We start from the raw sequence: 19,539 nt of genomic DNA, 5'->3' as shown, positions 1-19,539 counted from the left end.
TCTCCAACTGAATACAACATTCTACGCTCACTAGATTGCATCGCAATGTGCTGTTATAAAGATGCTACATTTCACCCCCGAGGTGGCTGCATTTCAGAGGTTCCAAAATTATATCCATGTGCATAATTTGTAGCACCTGTATCAAGGTACAGTGTCAATTTTAAATATAGTCAATTGAAAAAAGTGTCACGCAGTACCCCTTCCCTCAAAAGAGCCACACCAGGGAAACTAACTGGAGCCTGGTCTACACTAAATTTTTTTTTTACTGAGAGAGCGGGGGGGGGGAGGGTGGTTTGGATTTTTTTCCCCTTTAAATCAACATAGTTATGCCGGTAAAAGCCTTAACGTAGAGACAGTTATACTGGTATAACTGTCTCTACATGTCAGTACAGTTTATGCTGTTTAACCCAAACCAGCATTAGCTATACTGGAATAAGCATTTTTATACCAACCTAACTGCCTCCACACTGAAGGTTTTTGCTGGGATAGCTGTACCAGCCGAACTGTTCTTAGTGTAGACAGGCCAGGATGCTGCTGGGGAACCAGCGAAAGTGACAATACACAAAGTGATGCGGAATGTACGAAGTGGAAGAGAAAAGGATAGTTACTTGTTCCGTCGTTGGTGTTCTTCGAGATGTGTTGCTCAGATGTATTCCACAGTAGGTGTGCGTGCTTGCCACGTGCACCAGTGCCAGAAGTTTTTCCCTTAGCAGTACCCGGGAGGGGCAGGGAGGGACCACTGCGACCTCTGGAGTGGCGCCTCTATATCGCACTATAAGGGGAGCCACGGGCTCCCCTCACCCTCAGTTCCTTCTTGCCAGAAAACTCCAACAGAGGGGAAGGAGGGCGGGATGTGGAATACACCTGAGCAACACATCTTGAAGAACTGCAGTGACGGAACAGGTAACTGTCCTTTCTTCGAGTGATTGCTCCTGTGTATTCCACAGTAGGTGATGCCAAGCTATATCTGATGGAGGTGGGTAGGAGTTTAAGGGTTTCCGGGATGGAGTACCGTCCTACCAAACCTGGCATCATCCCATGCTTGGGAGACAATAGCATACTGCGAGGAAAAGGTGTGGACAGAGGACCACGTGGCAGCCCTACATATGTCCTGGATAGGGACGTGGGTTACGTAGGCAGCCAACAAGGCTTGCACTCGTGTGGAATGCGCCTTTACGATAGGCGGCGGGGCAACCTCTGCCAAGTCATAACAGGTGCGTATGCATGAGGTGTCCCAGCGGGAAAGGCGCTGGGCGGAAACTGGTTGCCAATTCATGCACTCTGCCAACACAACAAACAGTTGCGAGGATTTCCTGAATGGCCTGATTCGGTCCAGATAAAAAGGCCAGCGCTCTACATACGTCTGGCGCGTGTAGGTGGCGGTCCTCGTTGGAGGAACGCGGCCTAGGTCAGAGTACTGGTAGGAAAATGTCCTGATCCATATGGAAGGGGGAGACCACCTTCGGGAGAAACACAGGGTGTGGGCAAAGCTGGACTTTATCCCTGTGGAAGACCGTATACGAGGGTTCCAAGGTCAAGGCCCTAAGCTCCGAGACACGATGGGCTGAGGTGATAGCCACCAAGAATGCCGCTTTCCATAACATGTGGCCAAGGGTTCAAAGGGAGGACCCGTTAGGCGAGACAGCACTAGATTCAGATCCCTTTGCGGGACCATGGACCTGGCATACGGGAATGCACAATCTAGGCCCTTTAAAAAGCAGGGGGTCATCTGATGGGAAAAAACTAAGTGACCTTGCACCGGAGGGTGGAAGACTGAAATGGCTGCTAAATGTACCCTGACAGGCAGGAGCTAGTCCTTAGGTCCTAAGGGACAGGAGGTAATCGAGAATGAGCTGGAGGGATGCAGATGATGGGGAGGCACCCCGCTCCCCCACCCGCCTAGAGAACCTAGACCATTTGGCAAAGTACATCTGTCATGTGGACGGCTTTCTGCTCTCCAGCAGAATTCGTCTGACATCCTCTGAACACCTTCCCTCTTCCTCGTTTAACCATGGAGCAACCACGCTGTCAGGTGAGGTGCTCGGTTGGGGTGGAGAAGACATCCCTTCTTCTAGGAGAGAAGATCTGGGCGGAGCAGCAGCCTCTGTGAGTAGGGCCGCTAGAAGTTGTAGGAGGGTCCCGTACCAACGTTGGTGGGCCCAATCCAGGGCTATGAGGATAACCCTCAACCTGTCTGCCTTTACTTTTCGCAGGACCTTGCCTATCAGTTGGAATGGTGGAAATGCATAGAACAGATGGCCTGACCACTGGAGGAGGAATGCATCTGAGATCACCCCCCCCCTTTCTTCCCCTGCCCTGTAGCAGAACTCGGGGCAGCGTCGGTTCTGGGTAGTAGCAAAGAGGTTGACCCAGGGAGCTCCCCACTCTCGGAAGAGCTGTCGGGCGACCTCCCAGTGGAGTGACCACTCGTACTGGCAGGAAAACACCCCGCTGAGGTGATCGGCTCACACACTGCGCGCGCCGGGTAGGTGGGCTATGCAAAACTCCCATAGGTCCAGGGCTTCCCAGCACTGGGCCAAGGAACGCCCTGGAATTCTACCGGTACCCTCTCCACCACACCCAGGTCCAGCAGGTGCGCCTCCTGGCTTAGAAGGGGGACATGTTCCAGTTTCCCGAGGTCCTCCCAGGACTGGGGGTGTTGGAGGGGGAGTCAGGCGAACTGCAACATGTAGCCCCTGGAAATAGTGCTGAGGATCCACTGGTCCAACGTTATATGGGACCACTCCACTCGGAATGCAGATAAACGGTTGCAGAACACAAACTTTATTAACTGGAGGGCTTCCGCAGCAACAGGCCCGGTGGCCCCCCCCAAAGAGTCAAAACCACCTCTTCCTGCTTCTTGTCCTTCGAGAGACCTGCGTCTCTTAGGCGGGGGCTCATATCTGCCCCTAGCGGGAGGTGCTGAAGTCTGCAGCCTAGGTTTGTCCTTTGCTGGCAGGACATATAGGCCCAGAGTTTGCAGGGTGGTGCGGGAGTCTTTCATCCCATGCAGGCGGACGTCGGTTTCATCTGCAAACAGCACTTTCCCGTCAAAGGGAAGGTCTTGCATCAAGGACTGGGACTCTGCAGATAGACCGGACACGAGAAGCCAGGACACCCTGTGCGTACATATGGCCGAGGCCGTCGAACGGGCTGCTGTGTCGGCCGCGTCCAAGGAGGCCTGGAAGGCTGCTTTCATTGCTTCTGCCTCTTCCTCAACCAGAGCCTTGAATTGCTTTTTGTCTCGCTCTGGGAGAAGAGGCTCAAATTTTAGTAGAGACTCCATAAGTTCAAATCATAGTGGCTCAACAGGGCTTGGTGGTTGGCCACTCTGAGTTGGAAGCTCACGGAAAAATAAACCTTCCTGCCAAAAGAATCCAGTCTCCCGGCGTCTTTGTCCTTGGGGGTTGGCGTGGGCCGACCATGGCATTCCCGGTGGTTGACTGACTCCACCACCAAGGAGTTGGGTGCCGGGTGGGAGTACAAGTACTCGTGTCCCTTAATCGGGACAAAGTACCTCCTCACCACCTTTTTGGAGATAAGTGCCCAGGAAGCTGGGGTTTGCCATACAGTAGTCGACATGTTGGCTACCCCTTGGAGAGGTAGGGCCACACAGCCCCATGCCGAGGAGGACAGCACATTGAAAAGGGTGTCTGATGGCTCCTCCATCTCCTCGGCTGAGAGTTAGAGATTTGAGGCCACCCACTTGAGGAGCTCCTGATAAGCCTTAAAGTCCTCCTGTAGAATGGGCGGAGGGGCTGCTATGGTCTCCTCCGGCACCAGCGAGGGGGCTGGTCCGGCTCTCAGGACGTTGGGAGGTGCCGGTAGTTCGATTCCCAAGACCGAATCCAGGCCCGGTACTGCCTGGTCAGTACCCATTGACTTTGACTCTGTCGCGGGGGGGGGGGGGGAGGAGACACACCGAGTGGGCGTGGGATGCTCCAGCCACCGAGTGGGGTCTTGCCTGGGTGGGAACTGCGGCCACTGACACCATTACTCTAGCCATGGTGCCCCTTGCCACTGACCAGCCTGGGTACCTGGCAGTGCAAATTGCTCGAGGGGTGGTGCGGCTCAGGGACGGGCGGCTGGGTGCCGAAGCCGAGGTCGCCGTTGACCGCACGGTGCTGGAAGAACGGCGGGAGCGTCTATGGTCGTGTCGGTAACAACCTGGAGATCTGGACCTCAACAATGAGCGGTACTCGTCAGAGGTGCTGCTCTCGTAGCTAAGAAGCCCAGAGTGTCGAGGGGAGCTCCGGGCATGGTGTCTGGTGGAGCAGGCACTCGAACCTGAGCATCTGTAACGACAGCATCGGAATCTGCTCCTGTAGCCACAATTCGAGGACGAGCGTCAACGCCACTTATCTCAGTGCCTGTCGCCCCGGTGGGGTGTAGAAGACCCTCAAGAGTCCGGCGCAGGCGAGTCAGCCAATCTGAGCGGAGTGGAGGGCTGACACAAGCTAAATGAAGACCTCATCAAATGGGGCAGTGCACGGTTCTTGGAGCGGGGACTGTGTCTTGCCGTGGAGAGCTGGTGTGCTCCCAACGGCGGCTTCTTTCGGGACCAGGTGCCCGTCTCAAGCAGCGCACCCAGCACCGGAAGGGAAAGGATGTCGTGCACGGCCTGTGCAGCCTCCGGCGTCAACGGCATTCTCACCGCGGGAGAGGCACATGTGGACGGGACCGGGCTACTCCGCTTAGTGCGAATCGGAGGTCTGGGTCCCCAGGGGGATCGTGGGCTGCCCAACTCGGGTCCAGCCTCACCCCTGTCTTTTTGTAGGCACCACTGAGCCTTTCCCTGCTTCTTAGCGGGTGAGCGGTGCCGGCTGGTGGAGGGAGCCTCACTCCGCACCGAGGACGCAGTGCCCGGTGCCATGTCCAGACGGCGCAGTGTCCGGGGCCAACATAGATTCCATTAGCAAGGCACGGAGCTGGATATCCCTCTCTCGTTTAGTTCGAGGCTTGAACGATCTACAGATTTTACAATGGTCTGTAATGTGGGTCTCACCCAAGCAGCGGAGACACTGCGTGTGCGGGTCGCGTCTTGGCATAGAACTGCGACAGGAGTCGCACGACTTGAAGCCTGGGGCACAGGGCATGCCCCACACCAGGCAACCAACTAAAGAAGTTATCCAACTACTGGAGAAGACAAGGACTACTAAGGCTAATTGAAGAGCTACACCAAAGCTGGAGCACAAAAGTTGCAGCCAGTGAAGATAGTCGGAAGAAGGAACTGAGGGTGGTAGGGAGCGCGGCGCTCCCCTTATAGAGCAATATAGAGGCGTCACTGCAGGGTGGTGCTCCCCCCTACGGATACTACTAAGGGAAAAACTTCGGCAGGGGTGCACCTGGCAAGCACGCACACCTACTGTGGAATACCCATGAGCAATCACTCGAAGAATACATCTCTTCCTAGTTCAATCATCTGAGCTGTTACTTGTAACAGCAGGGAAGTTATTTTCACACAAAGGCGATTTTAACTCCTTTCAGGGCTTGCAGACAAATGACTCTTTTCAAAAAAAGGCAGAAACATGACTTGACAACTCACAAATTTTAATTGATTTAAGACAGATTCCAAAATTATTGCCATTGGAGTCAGCAGTTTATGGGAACTCTGTGAATTCAAGTGACATGCCCATGTCATGTCAGGGTCAAAGTTAAAACTGTTGACATCGTGCTGTTTAATGACCAGGTTTGCCTGAGGGCAGAGTTTGTTTAATTTTTTCTCTTATTGCCCTGCACTTATTTAAAGTTTAGCTGGATGAAAGGAGGAATCTGATTGGCTAATGAGGGTTGTGAACCATATGGTATAGGCAGATAAGTCACAGATGGTTGGTTAGCCAGTAAAAGTACTACGTTTGCAAAGCATCCTTCAGCCTGAAGATCTCAAAGCACTTTATTTATAAAGTACAGAGCTCCTTCCCCACTGCCAAAATGCCACCAGTTCTGCCACCAACACATCTGCTGTTTAATAATAATGTTACACAACAGTTTAGAACTAAATCAGCTCACTCATCGATGAGAGGGACGGATGGGTTCAGGGCACCGTTACTTGGTTTTAAGGAGAAGGCTTCATGGGAATAACCACCTGGAAGAACTGAAAGCGCCTGCCATTTGACCCCAGGTGTCAACACACCCAAGGAGGCACACAAGGCCACTGCTTATGTCCTTTTGCTCAAGGTACAGCCAAACAGCAGGAGTGCTGAGGAGGATTATTAAAATGATGTTGCTATTAAAACAAAATTCTGCAGTTTGTTGTCCAAAGCCCAAACATTACTGCATCCCTCACTCACCACCAGCTGGAGAAATGGGCACGTCCCCCACTACGAACAGCTCACCCCCATTATAGATCACCCAATGCAAGTCCTTGTCTGTTCCATTTACCCTGAGGGAACAGTTGTCCCGGTTCCCCTTTCCCACTCAATGTCTGCAGCCCTCGACCTCTTGAGAGAAACACAGCTCTCAGGCCATTCGGAGCATAAGACATCTCTGCCGACACCAGTTTCTGCAGCATTACAGGGCAAGCCTGAGCATGTCTCTTTCTGCCTAGGATCCTCCCTAAACTCTGCAGAGGCCTAGAAGTGCAGCACAGAGCCAACAGTGGGAAGATGGCAGTCAGGAGGAAATGAAGCATTCCTAAAGTAGGGTGTTTGCCTACTTAGTAGCAGCTGGTTTCACCTCTGCCATGTCACTATTAAAACTCAACCGCTTCCCAAAAAGAATGTGCTGTTGGCAATGCAGTGCCATCAAAGCATCTGAATTATGTGGACCTGCAAAACAAAAGCATGCTCTTGAGATGAAGATCCTGGATGTCAATAGAAACCAATGACAGGGTTTAGACAGACTATTAAAAGGCAATTTAGAGCTGGCAAATGGCACTGGATTGACAGTGTAGGAGGATGAAATGCTCTCTTTAACAGACAAATGGTACCTCCTTAGCAATAAGAGAACTTCTACATCCATGGATCTCAATGGGGGGTATGCGTCATTTTGGTTTCACAGCTGAGGTAACAGGCGCAGAGAGAGGGTAAGTGACTTGGCCAAGGTCAGTGAGCCAGGAACAGAACCCACATTTCCTGACTCCTTATGCCATTGTCACCTGATTGCATTACTCCCCTTTTTATCATGGATACCCCAGAATGCCCCCCATTCTGGAGGAACCACCCCTAGGAAAGCTGGGCCTTGGCACTCTACTGAGGCCATGAGTTGGGGGGTAATTAGTGCCTAGTGTGGTGGTGGCTTTTGTGATGTGAACGCTTCCCTACTAGGAATCCAAACTTACCCCCCCATGTCATCTGAACAGATGTCAGACAATAATGAGGTTCACCCCACCCCCCGAGAGAGACTTGCGAATCTAAAGGCAAAATGCCACATGGGCTATTACTGAACTCAAAAGGTGCATTTTGTGGTTTCTTCTCCTTACAAACCCCGGCCATGTTTAGATCTAAGGGACTGTGGCTCTAGGGCCATAAACCCCAGATTTCTTAACTATGGACTAAGGCTGAGATGGACGAGATGTTGGAGAAGGAACCAGCATCTCTAGGTTATGGCAAAAAACCGCCTAATTGCAATCAAATCATTAGATGACCTGCACTTGTCCTAGGGTCCATAACATCACCTGCCCCCATTCACCTGCCAGATCCAGGTGACCTGCCAGAGATCTGCTTCTTACAGCTGCATAGAAAAGCACATCAGGGTAGAAGCAATAGCAAGGCATATATGGATGCCACATCCCCATTTTATGATTCTGCTTTTTATACCAGGTACCCGCCCAAAAGGTTAAAAAAAATTGGATTTTTCTACCACCAATTCTCCAGCCTGTAATTACAAAGAGTTTTACCTGCCCCACCATTTGTATTTATAGGTCACTTCTTACCTCAAAGTATTTTACAAGCCATATACAACAGCATGCAGGAACTATACCCACTACTGAAATGCAGCCACCTCTGAGGTGGGACGTACACCGCATACAATAGTTTACAAAATGAAAAGACGACTCTCACATCCCATTAAATTCCGCTGGCGGTGTTAGAGAGGAAGACTATGTAGTAGTTACTCAATCTGAAGTTTGGACAGAAGTTGAATTAACGCCCACCACTTTTCCAACAAGGGGCGTGGAACGCTTGACCACAAGTGATAAAGAACCTTGGTTTTACTTCACATGAAAAACAATACACCTCCTCCAACAGCGTAGTGCCGTGCAGAAGTTCCAGTGATGCCAAGTGACATGGTAGGTTTTCCTCAGAGCTCTCCTCTCCGAGCACTGATCAAAAAAGGGGCAGATCTACAGAGCCAATGCAACAAGAAAAAACCTCCTTAAATCGTCAACCATTTCCTAGATCAGAAACGGCTGCATCCTGTGTGTGCCTTCAGAGAAGCCAGTCTAGGGCTGATATATTTGGCAGAGCATCTAAATTGGTCAGGGACATTTGCATCTAAAATCGGCACACAAAAAACCCTCCAGTCTGTTGTTTTGGCATCTGAATTCTTTCGATTTAGATCTTAAACTCAGGAGGTAGACAGCTCTCGGCCAATTCCCAACACTAGGTAAAAACCATCATCAAAAGAATCTCTACCATTAGGCAAATACCGAGTACCACCCAGTTTCTTCGAACTCCTGGAAACACATGGCATTAGGAGGTAATTCAGCAATGCCCCATCAGCCAGGTAAGTTACGGAGAGCTGAGAGAAGGCATCCCAAGACACGGATTTGAATTTTACAAGCCAGCCTGTTTACAACAATTTTAGCATTCACATTTTTTCCCCTTTTACTGCTGTGTCAAAGATGAAAACAGCTGAAGGATGACAAAGATCCAGCTGAACGGGTATCATTTACCACTGTACTCTGGGACATGCTGACCAGCCATTTGTGCTGGTGAGGCAGTACAATTGAGTGGTTAAAGCAGAGAATTGGGAAACAGGGCTTCCTACTCCCAGCTCTGCCACGCAGGGTGTCTATAACACGACACCCAAAGCTGGCCCACACCAGCTTGCAGGGCTGTAAAATTGTGGTGTAAATGTTTGGGCTCAGGGGTCCCAGAGCATGGGCTCCAGTCCACGCCCAAATAGCTCCACCACACATTTACACCGCCGCAGCGCGAGCCCAAGTCAGCTGACAGAGGCCAGCCACAGGGGTTGAATTGCAGTGTAGACATACCCTAAGTCACTTCTTCCCTCTGTACCTCATCTATCAGACAGGCACCCCACCACTGCTTAGAACTGTTCTGACACACAATTGCGTGCAAAGCTCTTTGAGATACTCAGGCCAAAGGCTCTATTAAGTACAAAGGATTAGGGCCAACCCTCCTCCAGCCATGCCCTCCCCCAAATCACAGACTTCCGCAAGAAAGAATGTCCATCTTCTTCTTCTCTTCCTCTCTCTGACTAAACAGCGACCCGGATCCGTACCTCCCCCTGCACGGAGCTGGGATGAAACAGGGAGATAATTGCTACCCAAACTGAACTGACTCTCTGGTATCAATGGCTCTGTTTGAACGTAATAAGATGTTATAGGGCTGGGATTCCTCATTGTAAGCGAGGAGATTATTAGGGACACTGCAGCCCACCAGCAAAGGGATTCATTACTTGTCCTTCAGTTTCTGGCACCGGGAAAATGTAAATACATTTCACACGATGACTAAATAGAGAAAGCCTCTATAAAAGGGGATAATTCCTTCAGTCATATGGGGGCCCTACCAAATTCACAGCCATGAAAAACACGTCACAGCCCGTGAAATCTGGTCTTTGCTGCACTTTTACCTTATACTATACAGGTTTCACGGGGAGACCAGCACTTCTCAGATAGGGGGTCCTGACCCAAAAGAGAGTCATGAGGGGGGCTGCAAGGTTATTGTAGTGGGGGCACAGTATTGTCACCCTTACCTTTGTGCTGCCTTCAGAGCTGAGGCTGGGGAGCAGCAGCTGCTGGCCAGGCACCCAGCTCTGAACGCAGCACCCAGCCAGCGGCAGCACAGACGTAAGGGTGGCAATACCATCCCAGGCCACCCTTACTTCTGCGCTGCTGCCTTCGGTGTTGGGTCAGGACCCTTACAGTTACAACACCATGACATTTCAGATTTAAATCGCTGAAATCATGAAATTTACTATTTTTAAATCCTACGACCGTGAAATTGACCAAAACGGACTGTGAATTTGGTAGGGACCTAGTCCTACAGATGTAGAAGATAAGATAGTCAGATTACAAGGCCTGAAGGGATCATTGTGATCATCAGTCCAACCTCCTGAATAAAACAGGCCAGGGAACTCCTCCAAAATAATGCCTGGAGCATATTTTTAAAAAGGCACCCAATCTTGATTGAAAAAATTGTCAGTGATGGAGAATTCACCATGACCCTTGGCAAACTGTTCCAATGGTTACTTACTCTCACCATTAAATATGTCTGCCTTATTTCTAGTCTGAATTTGTCTAGCTTCAGCTTCCAGCTACAGGGTCATGTTAGACCAGTGGTTCTCAAAGTTTTGTAGTGGTGACCCCTTTCACACAGTGAGCCTCCAACTGTGATTCCTCTTATAAATTAAAAACACATTTTTATATATTTAACACCATTATAAATGCTGGAGGAAACACAGGGTTTGGGGTGGAGGCTGACAGCTGGCGACCCCCCCATGTAATAACCTCACCACCCCCTGAGGGGTCCCAACCCCAATTTGAGAACCCCTGTGTTAGACCTTTCCCTGCTAGATGGAATGGAATAGCTCATTGTTAAATATTTGTTCCCCACGTTGGTACTTACAGACTATGATCAAGTCACCCCTTAACGTTCTCTTTGTTAAGCTAAATAGACTGGCTTCATCATCTGATGAGAGGGACAAAACCCACTAGGATTTAGTTTAGAGACTAGAAAAACCAGAGGCAGTGTGATCTAACTGGTAGAGGCCCTGGACTGGGAGTTAGGAGACTTGGGAGCTATTCCCAGCTCTGCCACTGACTCTTGTGTGACTTTGGGCCAGTCCCCTCACTTCTTTGTGCCTTTGTTGTCCTCCCTTTGTCTGCCTCCTCAATTTAAATTGAGTTATTTGGGGAGGGGGAGCAGGGACTATCTCTTGCTGCGTTTGCGCACAGTGCCCACTCCCTCCGGCCTCTAGGTATTACCATAATACAAACAACAACAAAAGGGATGAGTGTGAGAATTAAGATTGTGGAGGGTAAAGTGAAAGCTGATCCGCTCCTTTTTCTGGCTGTGCCACAAGGCCAGGGTCAAGGAGACACCTGACAATGACAACAAGCAAATTCAGAATAGGAAGCAATGTCGCCCTATGTAGGGCCTCACCCGAGATGTTCTGAACTCTTCCAGAGGAGTTGCAGGTGCTCCATGTATCTCAGGACAAGGCCTACATGGTTACAATGTTTTGCCATAGGAACGAGAAAAATACTGTAGTTGATTATTAAAGAACTGGCTATTATAGTCAGCTTCTGTGGCCATGCAAACCCCCATTGATTACTCCTATTACCACGGGGTAATCAACTCCTCCTGCTTTATGACACATACTGATTACTGCAGGGGTCAGAAAGTCCTCACATGTGTTACAGTGATGCATTGGGACAGCTCATTTTCTGTTGAGGCGTCAGGTATGGGTTAACATTGGAAGCAGGACAGTGATTAGGTAACAATGGTCTAAATCAGTATGGCACATCATACATTAAGAGAAGAAAGCCCTTCAGTTAAGGCATAGCAGAAGGAGTAAACCCCAAACACGGCTAAATACAACCCAGACCACGCAGCTAACCTACAGAAGGGCAGCACAGAAGACACATGGGGATGATTCTACACTATGTCAACACAGGGCCATTTTAACCACTGACATTAAAAACTAGGGCAAACTTCTGTGTTGCAAGGCTTGTCTTAACTGGTTATTCCACCCAGACCTCCTTGACAATTATCTCCTGTGTCATCAGGGGACCACATTTAATCTCGCAGGAATGTGTCTTGATACATGTATAGATGCAGCAATACAGTCAAGACCTGCGTGTGTACCAAACCGGGGTGTGTAGGGGGGGCTATGTTTGCTGGTACACTACAATAGCGCACTATTCAAACAGTCAAACATCAATGACTGTCTCCCCCCAAATACATGGTTTAATGGAAGGTCTTATTTTCACTGCAGGATCAGACTCTCAAGGCCAAGAGCAAAATTTATCTGCGTGCCTATCACAGTTCAATGGACTTTCTCCTCCCCCTAAGTTGCTCTGGTATTGCCATAAAGAAACAAACAGATTGTGGTGATTTTAAGATTACTTATTTTTAAGAGGGAAATATTTAAAGTGACCAGAATGCATCACTACAAAACCACAGTTCAGATAGGATTTTCAAAGACAGCTTTACTTCCTGAAATGTCCAACTCTTGTCGTCTTTGGGCACTTAACTTCCTTGGGAAACCTCAGACATTACCATTTTTGCAAAGCGGGGTGGGAGGGCGAGAGAGAATGCCTGGAATTGAATTGGTTACGATGGGAGGGCTTCTGCTTTTAAAGGCAGAGTTGAAGTATTGTGTCTTGATGGCTCTGTAAACTTGAAAGCAACCAACAAAATTTCAACAGGCAACACGTGGCCCTGGCACCAAATAGTCTTGGCATCAGCCTGAAAAATCACCATTAAAAAGATAAAACAGGCTCCGGTGCTAACCCATTCCCCAGAACACCACCTAGGAAGGAATCTCTGACCTCACCTGGCAGGGGCCCATGGAGGGACTCTGGCACATGGTGGGCGAGCGGGGGCATCAGTCCATAAATTTCCATCTGGACTTGAAGACAGGGTGAGGATACTGGCCTCCAACGTAGGCCATGTTTCTATTCTAGCTGCTTGGAAGACAGGGCACGAGTCGACACAAGGCATTTGAGGCCAAATCCTGCATTCCTTACTCAAGCAGGACTCCCATTGTGCAACCAGAGCTCCGCCCAGAGCCTCAACCTTGGGCAACCTGCAGAACTGGGCACCTCAGGACTAGTCCCCTTCACCCCCGAATCACTTCTTTGCAGTCCCATCCTTTATTGTTTTGTCTACAAATTAATCAAATTATCTTTTCAATTCACACAACCCACCCTTCTCACCTCCACATGATCTCACACACATTTGCTATTCTGTGTTGCAGACAGACATATTAAGACTAGCTTTGGATACTCTTTGATATCTAGTTTCCCCACTGCCCTCCGGTTGCGAGGCCCAATCAATCATCTTCAAAACTGCAATCATTTTACCGTCTCTACTCCCCTCGACCCTGAGCAAAACCCTCCCTCAAATACGCATGCCATTTCCTTCCCTGCTCTCTCTGGCTTAAGAGTTCAAAGGTCTCGTGTTATTCTGATTGCCTCAAAGGCCAATAATCTTTTCCACACCAGGAAGGAAAAAATAAAAAGACAAAGGTTTAGGTTTACTGACAAAGCACAGCGCACAAGGCAGGACCGGCAATTATGTAATGCCTGGTTTGTGAATAAGCAGACAGTTCTTGTCTTATTGCTCATTACCTGAAGTGCAGAAACGAATCCCAGGAGTAAGCATGCCATAAAATAAATTCCTAGTAATGGTGTCCTGCCATTAACTTTTTTTTCCTCCAGCATACTGATTGTACAGCTACGAAGGAAGGGAATGCTGAACAGCACCTCCTGTCCTCTCTGCCTGTTGGGGCAGGAGACTTTGGGTAAGGAGAGAACGCCTACCTGTAGCTACAAGCCCAAGCTCCAGTGACTTGCACAGCACTGCACTGGAGATGCATTCAGAAACAGGAATGAGGGGAAAAATTGTCTACTTCCTGGTTTCCAGTGGGGAATAGCTGGGTATGTCAATCAGGACTTTAAGAGCGCAAACAGAACAATAGATGGTGTTACAATACATTGGGTGGCACTGTTCCACATACATGAGCTGCGGTGAAAGGAGAGCTGCATGCCCTTTCAGAGACTGAGGTATAACTTTGTGGAATTTAAAGAACAGTAGGCATGAAAAGAAGAAATGAAAAAGAAAAGAAGTAATGGAAGTGCTAAACACCCACAGCGAACTCCGGGGCATTTTGTCATTAGGGAATGAGGATTTACAAGTCCTGTCTGCCACCTGCAGCTATGCTACAGCACATCATGAGTCCGTCTCCCACTCCTTGTCATATAAGAGCAGACCACCAGCTCCCCTAATCTAGGGCTGGTCTACACTGGGGGGGGGGGAAGGAAATCGATCTAAGATACGCAACTTCAGCGACATGAATAGTGTAGTGAAGTCAAAGTATCTTAGATCAATTTCCCTCTCGTCCTCACGGCGCGGGATCGACGTACGCGGTTCCCCGTTGACTTCGCTACCGCCGTTCGCACTGGTGGAGTTTCGGAGTCGACGGGAGAGCATTCAGAGATCGATATATTGCGTCTAGATGAGACACACTATATTGATCCCCAAGAAATCGATCGCTACCCGCTGATACGGCAGGTAGTCTAGATGTACCCACAGTCTTGTCTCCTACCTAAAGCTACACCAGAGCAGTCCATTTAGTACAGTGTTCCACTCCCTATCATATCAGAGCAGAACACACTTATGGTCCTGTCTCCCAAACAGAACAGAGGCCAAAGCCTAATGCTTCAGAGGAAGGTGAAAAATCATATCATGCGCTGGGTCTTTGTGGGGAAATTCTTTGACTTCACAAGGGATCACCCTACGCCCTGCTCCACAAGAACAGATTACTGCCATTTGGACAGCTAAGAACATTATCCAGTCCATTCTCCAGAATCCAGCTGCAACGTTTGGGCTTTCGACAATGTGATGCTAGACTATGCGCAGCATCAAGATATTGCATGGGAATATGAGGAGGTATTTGTATAGAATCCCAATGCCTGTCTGACCTCATTTACTCCTGTTCTGACACCTTACTGGAACGGTTCCAGGATTAGCGGGATGCTCTGACTTCAGGTACCGAAGGCATGGACACACTACTGACTGGCTGGCGATGTGACCAATAGAAGAGAGTTCTGAACAGAAAAAAAACATTCTATTTCGGATCAAAAGGTCACGGGATTTGGCACAAATACTTCTCACCATCCAGGATGCTCATTTTCTCTCTCACTCAAATATTGCTCATCAAAAGGCTTTTAATTACAAAGACATGCTGGCCTCTCCAAAGTTGAGGATGATTGTTTATTGTTTTGATTAGCAAGATAACAAGTGGAAGTCTAATCGTCTGTCACAGATGACTTTAGCAGCCTAAGACTGTCACTTTTAATCAAGATTCAACTGCACATCTCAAATGTTTGGGTTTGATTTTCAAGTTTGGGGGCCTACATTTCAAACACAGGCACTTATGTTCTGATGTTCAATTCTACAACTGGGTTCTAAAAGGCATACTTTGGCACCCAAATAACCACTTAGGCAAACAAAATGCTAATTTAACAGCTCAATGGTAACACTGACCGAGATCTTCAAATGTACTTAGTCTCCTAACTTCACTTGAAATCAGTGGGAGTTAGGAGCCTAAATACCTTCGCGGATCTGGGCCACGGTACCTCAACTTTAAACTTTCTAACTTATTAATGAGCTTTGGGTTCATTGACAAAATGCAGTTACTTATGGCTGCAAAAGCATAGCCATAAGAAAAAAAAAACTGTCAGTCTTCAATTGACATTCATACAGATTAGTACAATACTGGAGTTGTAAAGCATTATGGGCCTGACATTCAGAGGTTATGGGCAGCCCCAAGTCCAACTGAAGTCAAGGGGATCTTCCAGTGCTCAGCACCCCTGAAAACCACACCTTTAAGAAAAATAAGTATTATAGCTAAATATTATCAGTTCCCTGTACCACAATGCAACAGGGTGCATTTCTGAGCTCAAAAAAGGCCACGTGAAGACCCACAGATCAGCACAAAGCATAGAGCTATTTGATCCACCGTCTAATTCGTTAGAACTCCAGCACTGCAAAACTCTTCCTAGGCACAACTAAGGCATGGTGAAAAAATCCTACCACCTCATCCACATTTGGGTTGTGCCGCTGCACTCCCTCTTTTCCCAGAGCAAGCCTGAACAACGGCCAGAATGAATATTAAACAGCAATGGCTCCTCTCCAATAACCCATTCATAGACTTTAAAAAAAAGAAAACATTTAAAAACATCCGTAAGCAACCTGCTGGAATTCCTAAACCTGCTGCTTTCTCCAAATCAACCCTCATAAATGACTATAGGTTGCTTCTTCAATCCAAGACAAACTGTAATATTCTGTGACATCTCCTCAACCAAAGTACTAACAATCAATCATGGAATTAACCACTTCTCTGCTTCCACCTACTTAGACTGTAAACCCTTCAAGGCAGGCATCTTCTCTATTTGTCCATAAAGTGCCTAATACACTTTGGGAACGATATAAATAATACATTTAATAGCAGAAAGATGGGTAATCTTAATCTGAGTTAGTTTAACTCAGGAACCAGTTGTAAATCCTGCCAAGTGGCCATTACAGGGAATCAGGATCATTCGCTGTCCAGGCTGCTGCTTGGAAATAATGGACCCTCCAGGGAACCACTGGGAAGTCTGCTAGAAATGCTGTAGTAAAGAGAAGATGTAGGTAGCCATATTGGTCCTCAATGTGATGCATTTTATTAGACCAAGCAGTAGCTAATGCACAAACTTTGAGAGCATAAAGATCCCTGAGAAGAATGACAGAAAGGTCTGACAATCTTGTGAACTGTAAGCTACATACAAGTTCAACAAATTTAACATTTTTCCATTGTCAGTCCATTTTTCCATTGTCAGTATAAACCTTTACCAACAGAGAACAGACAGCAGCACTTTCATTCCCCAGCCTGCTAGCCAGGAACCAACCACCAGCTCCAAACCATGGTCACCACAACTCACCCACTTGTTATTTAACAGATCAGCCCCGCAAAAGCTGTGGTTCACAATGGGAAGCGTGCAATGACCTTCAGATATATTTCCTGGCCTCTATGGGAGAGCTTTTTAGACTGGCTCCCGGCCCAAAGCATGGGCTTGATTTATAGCTCTCTGATCCCCAACTCAAGGATTAGCTGTGGTTTCAGAGGAGGAGGAAGGCCGAGGAAGGCCCTGAATACTGGCAGGAGTAGAGAAGTCCCTTGGTCCTACCAGCCTGAGCTAGTGATGCTGAAGCCTTTACAATACTGGCTTGGTCTCCACATTCCAGCCTCTGCAGCAACTTGCCAGCTTGATTTCAGGGCTCCACGGGGGCTGGCAGAGCGATTTCTCCTCTCGGGGCCATTTGCTGGATGAACCTGTGCACAGCCAGTCTGATGGGGGCTCCCCCCTTCAACCCGCCAGGGGTGGATTATCCAGCTGCAAGTTGCTTCCTGCAGCCTGCTGCCACCGTCCGGGTGTGAGAGGCGGGGGGGGGAGCCCAGGCAGCCCGGGAGCTGCCTCCCCTGTCTGCCAAGGGAGGGGAGAGCCGGCCAGCAGGCTCCCCCCCCCCCCCCCCCGGGGCGGCCTTGTGCTTGTGGGCGACCTTGGACCCAACCCCCCCACCCTGGCGAGGCCCCCCCCAGCGCCCTGCCCGCGGCTGGGCGGCCAGGCCCGGCCCCACCCCTCAGCAGGGCGCCAAGCCCCACCGCAATCCGGCCCCCTCCCCGCGGGAGCCTGGCCGCCTGCCACACCCCACCCTCCCCGGGCTGCCAGCGACCAATGGAGGCCTGCGCTGGGGGTGGGGGCAGGAGGCCGGGCCTGAGCCCTGCGGACACCACCCAGGCTTGGGCCTACACTAGGCCCCGCATCCGCGGCCTTTCCTGAGCGCGGCGGCCGGGGACCCCGCCTCCCCCGCGGCCGGGCTGCCCGTGAAGGGGACGGGGGGGGGGGCCCGGAAGTGCCGGGGGGGAGGGGAGGGCGCTGCCCCGCTGGCCGAGCTACTCTCGGCGGCGCCTCCGCATCCCGCCCCCCACTCTCGCAGCACTCTCGGTCCGCCATTGGCCAGGCGGAGCCGGGCGGGAAGGAGGGGCGGAGGTCCTCTTCCCATTGGCTCGGCCGCCCGCCCATCAACACACCTCCCGGCCAGGGTTGGTTTGGAGGCGGCCGGCCTTGCGCGGGGCACCCTGGGAGTCGTAGTCCAAGGCCCCATTGCACCTGCAAGACCGAGCGGGGCGGGGAAACTACAACTCCCATGAGCCTCATTTTCCCACCCCTCTGTGCGAGTCTCCCCCCTATTTGCTTGCAAGGCCCCCCTCAAAAAAAAACTCCCCCCCCCAGGAAGCACCAGCCCAGCCAAGTACAACGTATGCACGCAGCAGAGAATAGAGAGGGGGGGGATCTGCATTAACTGCATAGCCGCAAAGTTCTTTGCAACCCCCCCCCCGACCATATTGCAACTACCCCCCGCCTCAGTACAACCCCAGCCCCCTGGACCAGCCTTGCAACTGCCAAATGCAAAGAGACAGGCAGGCAGATTAAAAACACCCTCCCTAGAAAATGGAGAAGAAAATGAATCTCGCCCCCCGCCCGCACAAACACGCGCTGTTCACCCTCTGCCCCCTCCCTTTGCAACTCCCCTCTCCCCTCAGCTGCTGGAAATTCTCGGACAAGCCCCCCCACTTCCCCATGTAAAAAAAAATCCCGAGGTTTATAAAGTTGGGGTGGAGATAAAGTAAAGCACAAGCCAGGGGGAGCGGCGACTTTCCTCCTTCCAAGGCAGCCTCCCTGTTTGAGGTGGGGGTGGGGGGCCGGCGAGGGGGGGTTAAATGTCCCCTTGATTCAGCACCTCCCCTCCCCACCCAAACGCCCCCCCCCTCCCGAGACAGCCCGATCCCCCCACTCTTACCTTGCTGGTCCTGGGGGTGGCGGGGCTGGGGGTGGGGGGGGGTCTGCCTGGAGTTTGGAGTCAGTTCCCGGCCAGCTCTCCCTCTTCTCTCTGGTGTTACTGCCCCTACTGTAACTGTATATGCAAAGCCCCGTATGATGCTGAACTCCCTTCCTGGTTTCTCTAAGGGCAAAGGGGTCCTCCCTTCTCTTAAAGCTGCAGCAGCCTCCCCTCTCCCTCCCCGGGCGGCGAGCCACCGCGCCAGGCGCCTGAAACAGGCTCGGCGAGTCCCGGCAGAGAGCGGGCGAGAGAGGGCAGGACACCCTCCTGCCACGGCTCGCCCTTCGCTGCTTCTGCCTCGGCTCCCCAAGATCCAGCCACCCCCCAGCCGGGAGAGGGGAGCTGCACCATTCCTCTGCCTCCCTCCCTGGCTCCGATCCATGTTATCTAACCCAGAACACCCTTGGGAGAAGGGAGCTGTTGTGTTCCTGGACACACACGCACGTGCTCACACGTGGAAGCAGTTTGTTTGTTCTCAGCTGCTACAGCCATCCCCTGGGGAAAGTTGGGTCACTTTCACTTAAAAGAGGCACCGCTGGGCCCATGGCTAGAGGCGTGGGAGAGGTGGGTTCCGGTTCCCCGTCTCTGCCTCATGCTTCCCAGGTCACCTTCGCCAAGTCACAGCCGCCGCTCTGTGCCTCAGTTTCCCCCTGGGTACTACAGGAATGACGATATTTGTAAAGAGCCTGGGGAGACACCATTGGAAAGTGCTGGAGACGGTCAAGTACAATTGGACTGTTACTAA

At 50.5% G+C, this 19,539-nt stretch overlaps 1 protein-coding gene across 2 annotated transcripts in view; it reads right to left on the bottom strand.

The window, feature by feature from the left end:
• Positions 1 to 19,171, bottom strand: part of ZBTB7A (zinc finger and BTB domain containing 7A) — a 34,166-nt gene extending 14,995 nt beyond the window's left edge. The window contains exon 1 of one of the 2 annotated variants that reach the window (XM_030540717.1): positions 18,756 to 19,171. The gene's annotated coding sequence lies outside the window, so the exon portion shown is untranslated. Of the gene's footprint in view, positions 1 to 17,080; positions 17,473 to 18,755 lie in introns of those variants that run through there. The other variant, XM_030540718.1, reaches the window with a different exon arrangement.
• Positions 19,172 to 19,539: the final 368 nt, after the last annotated feature.

Source organism: Gopherus evgoodei, chromosome 22 (genome assembly GCF_007399415.2).
Source record: "Gopherus evgoodei ecotype Sinaloan lineage chromosome 22, rGopEvg1_v1.p, whole genome shotgun sequence".
NCBI classification, from domain to species: domain Eukaryota; kingdom Metazoa; phylum Chordata; order Testudines; family Testudinidae; genus Gopherus; species Gopherus evgoodei.
This window is presented reverse-complemented; position numbering and strand designations above follow the sequence as displayed.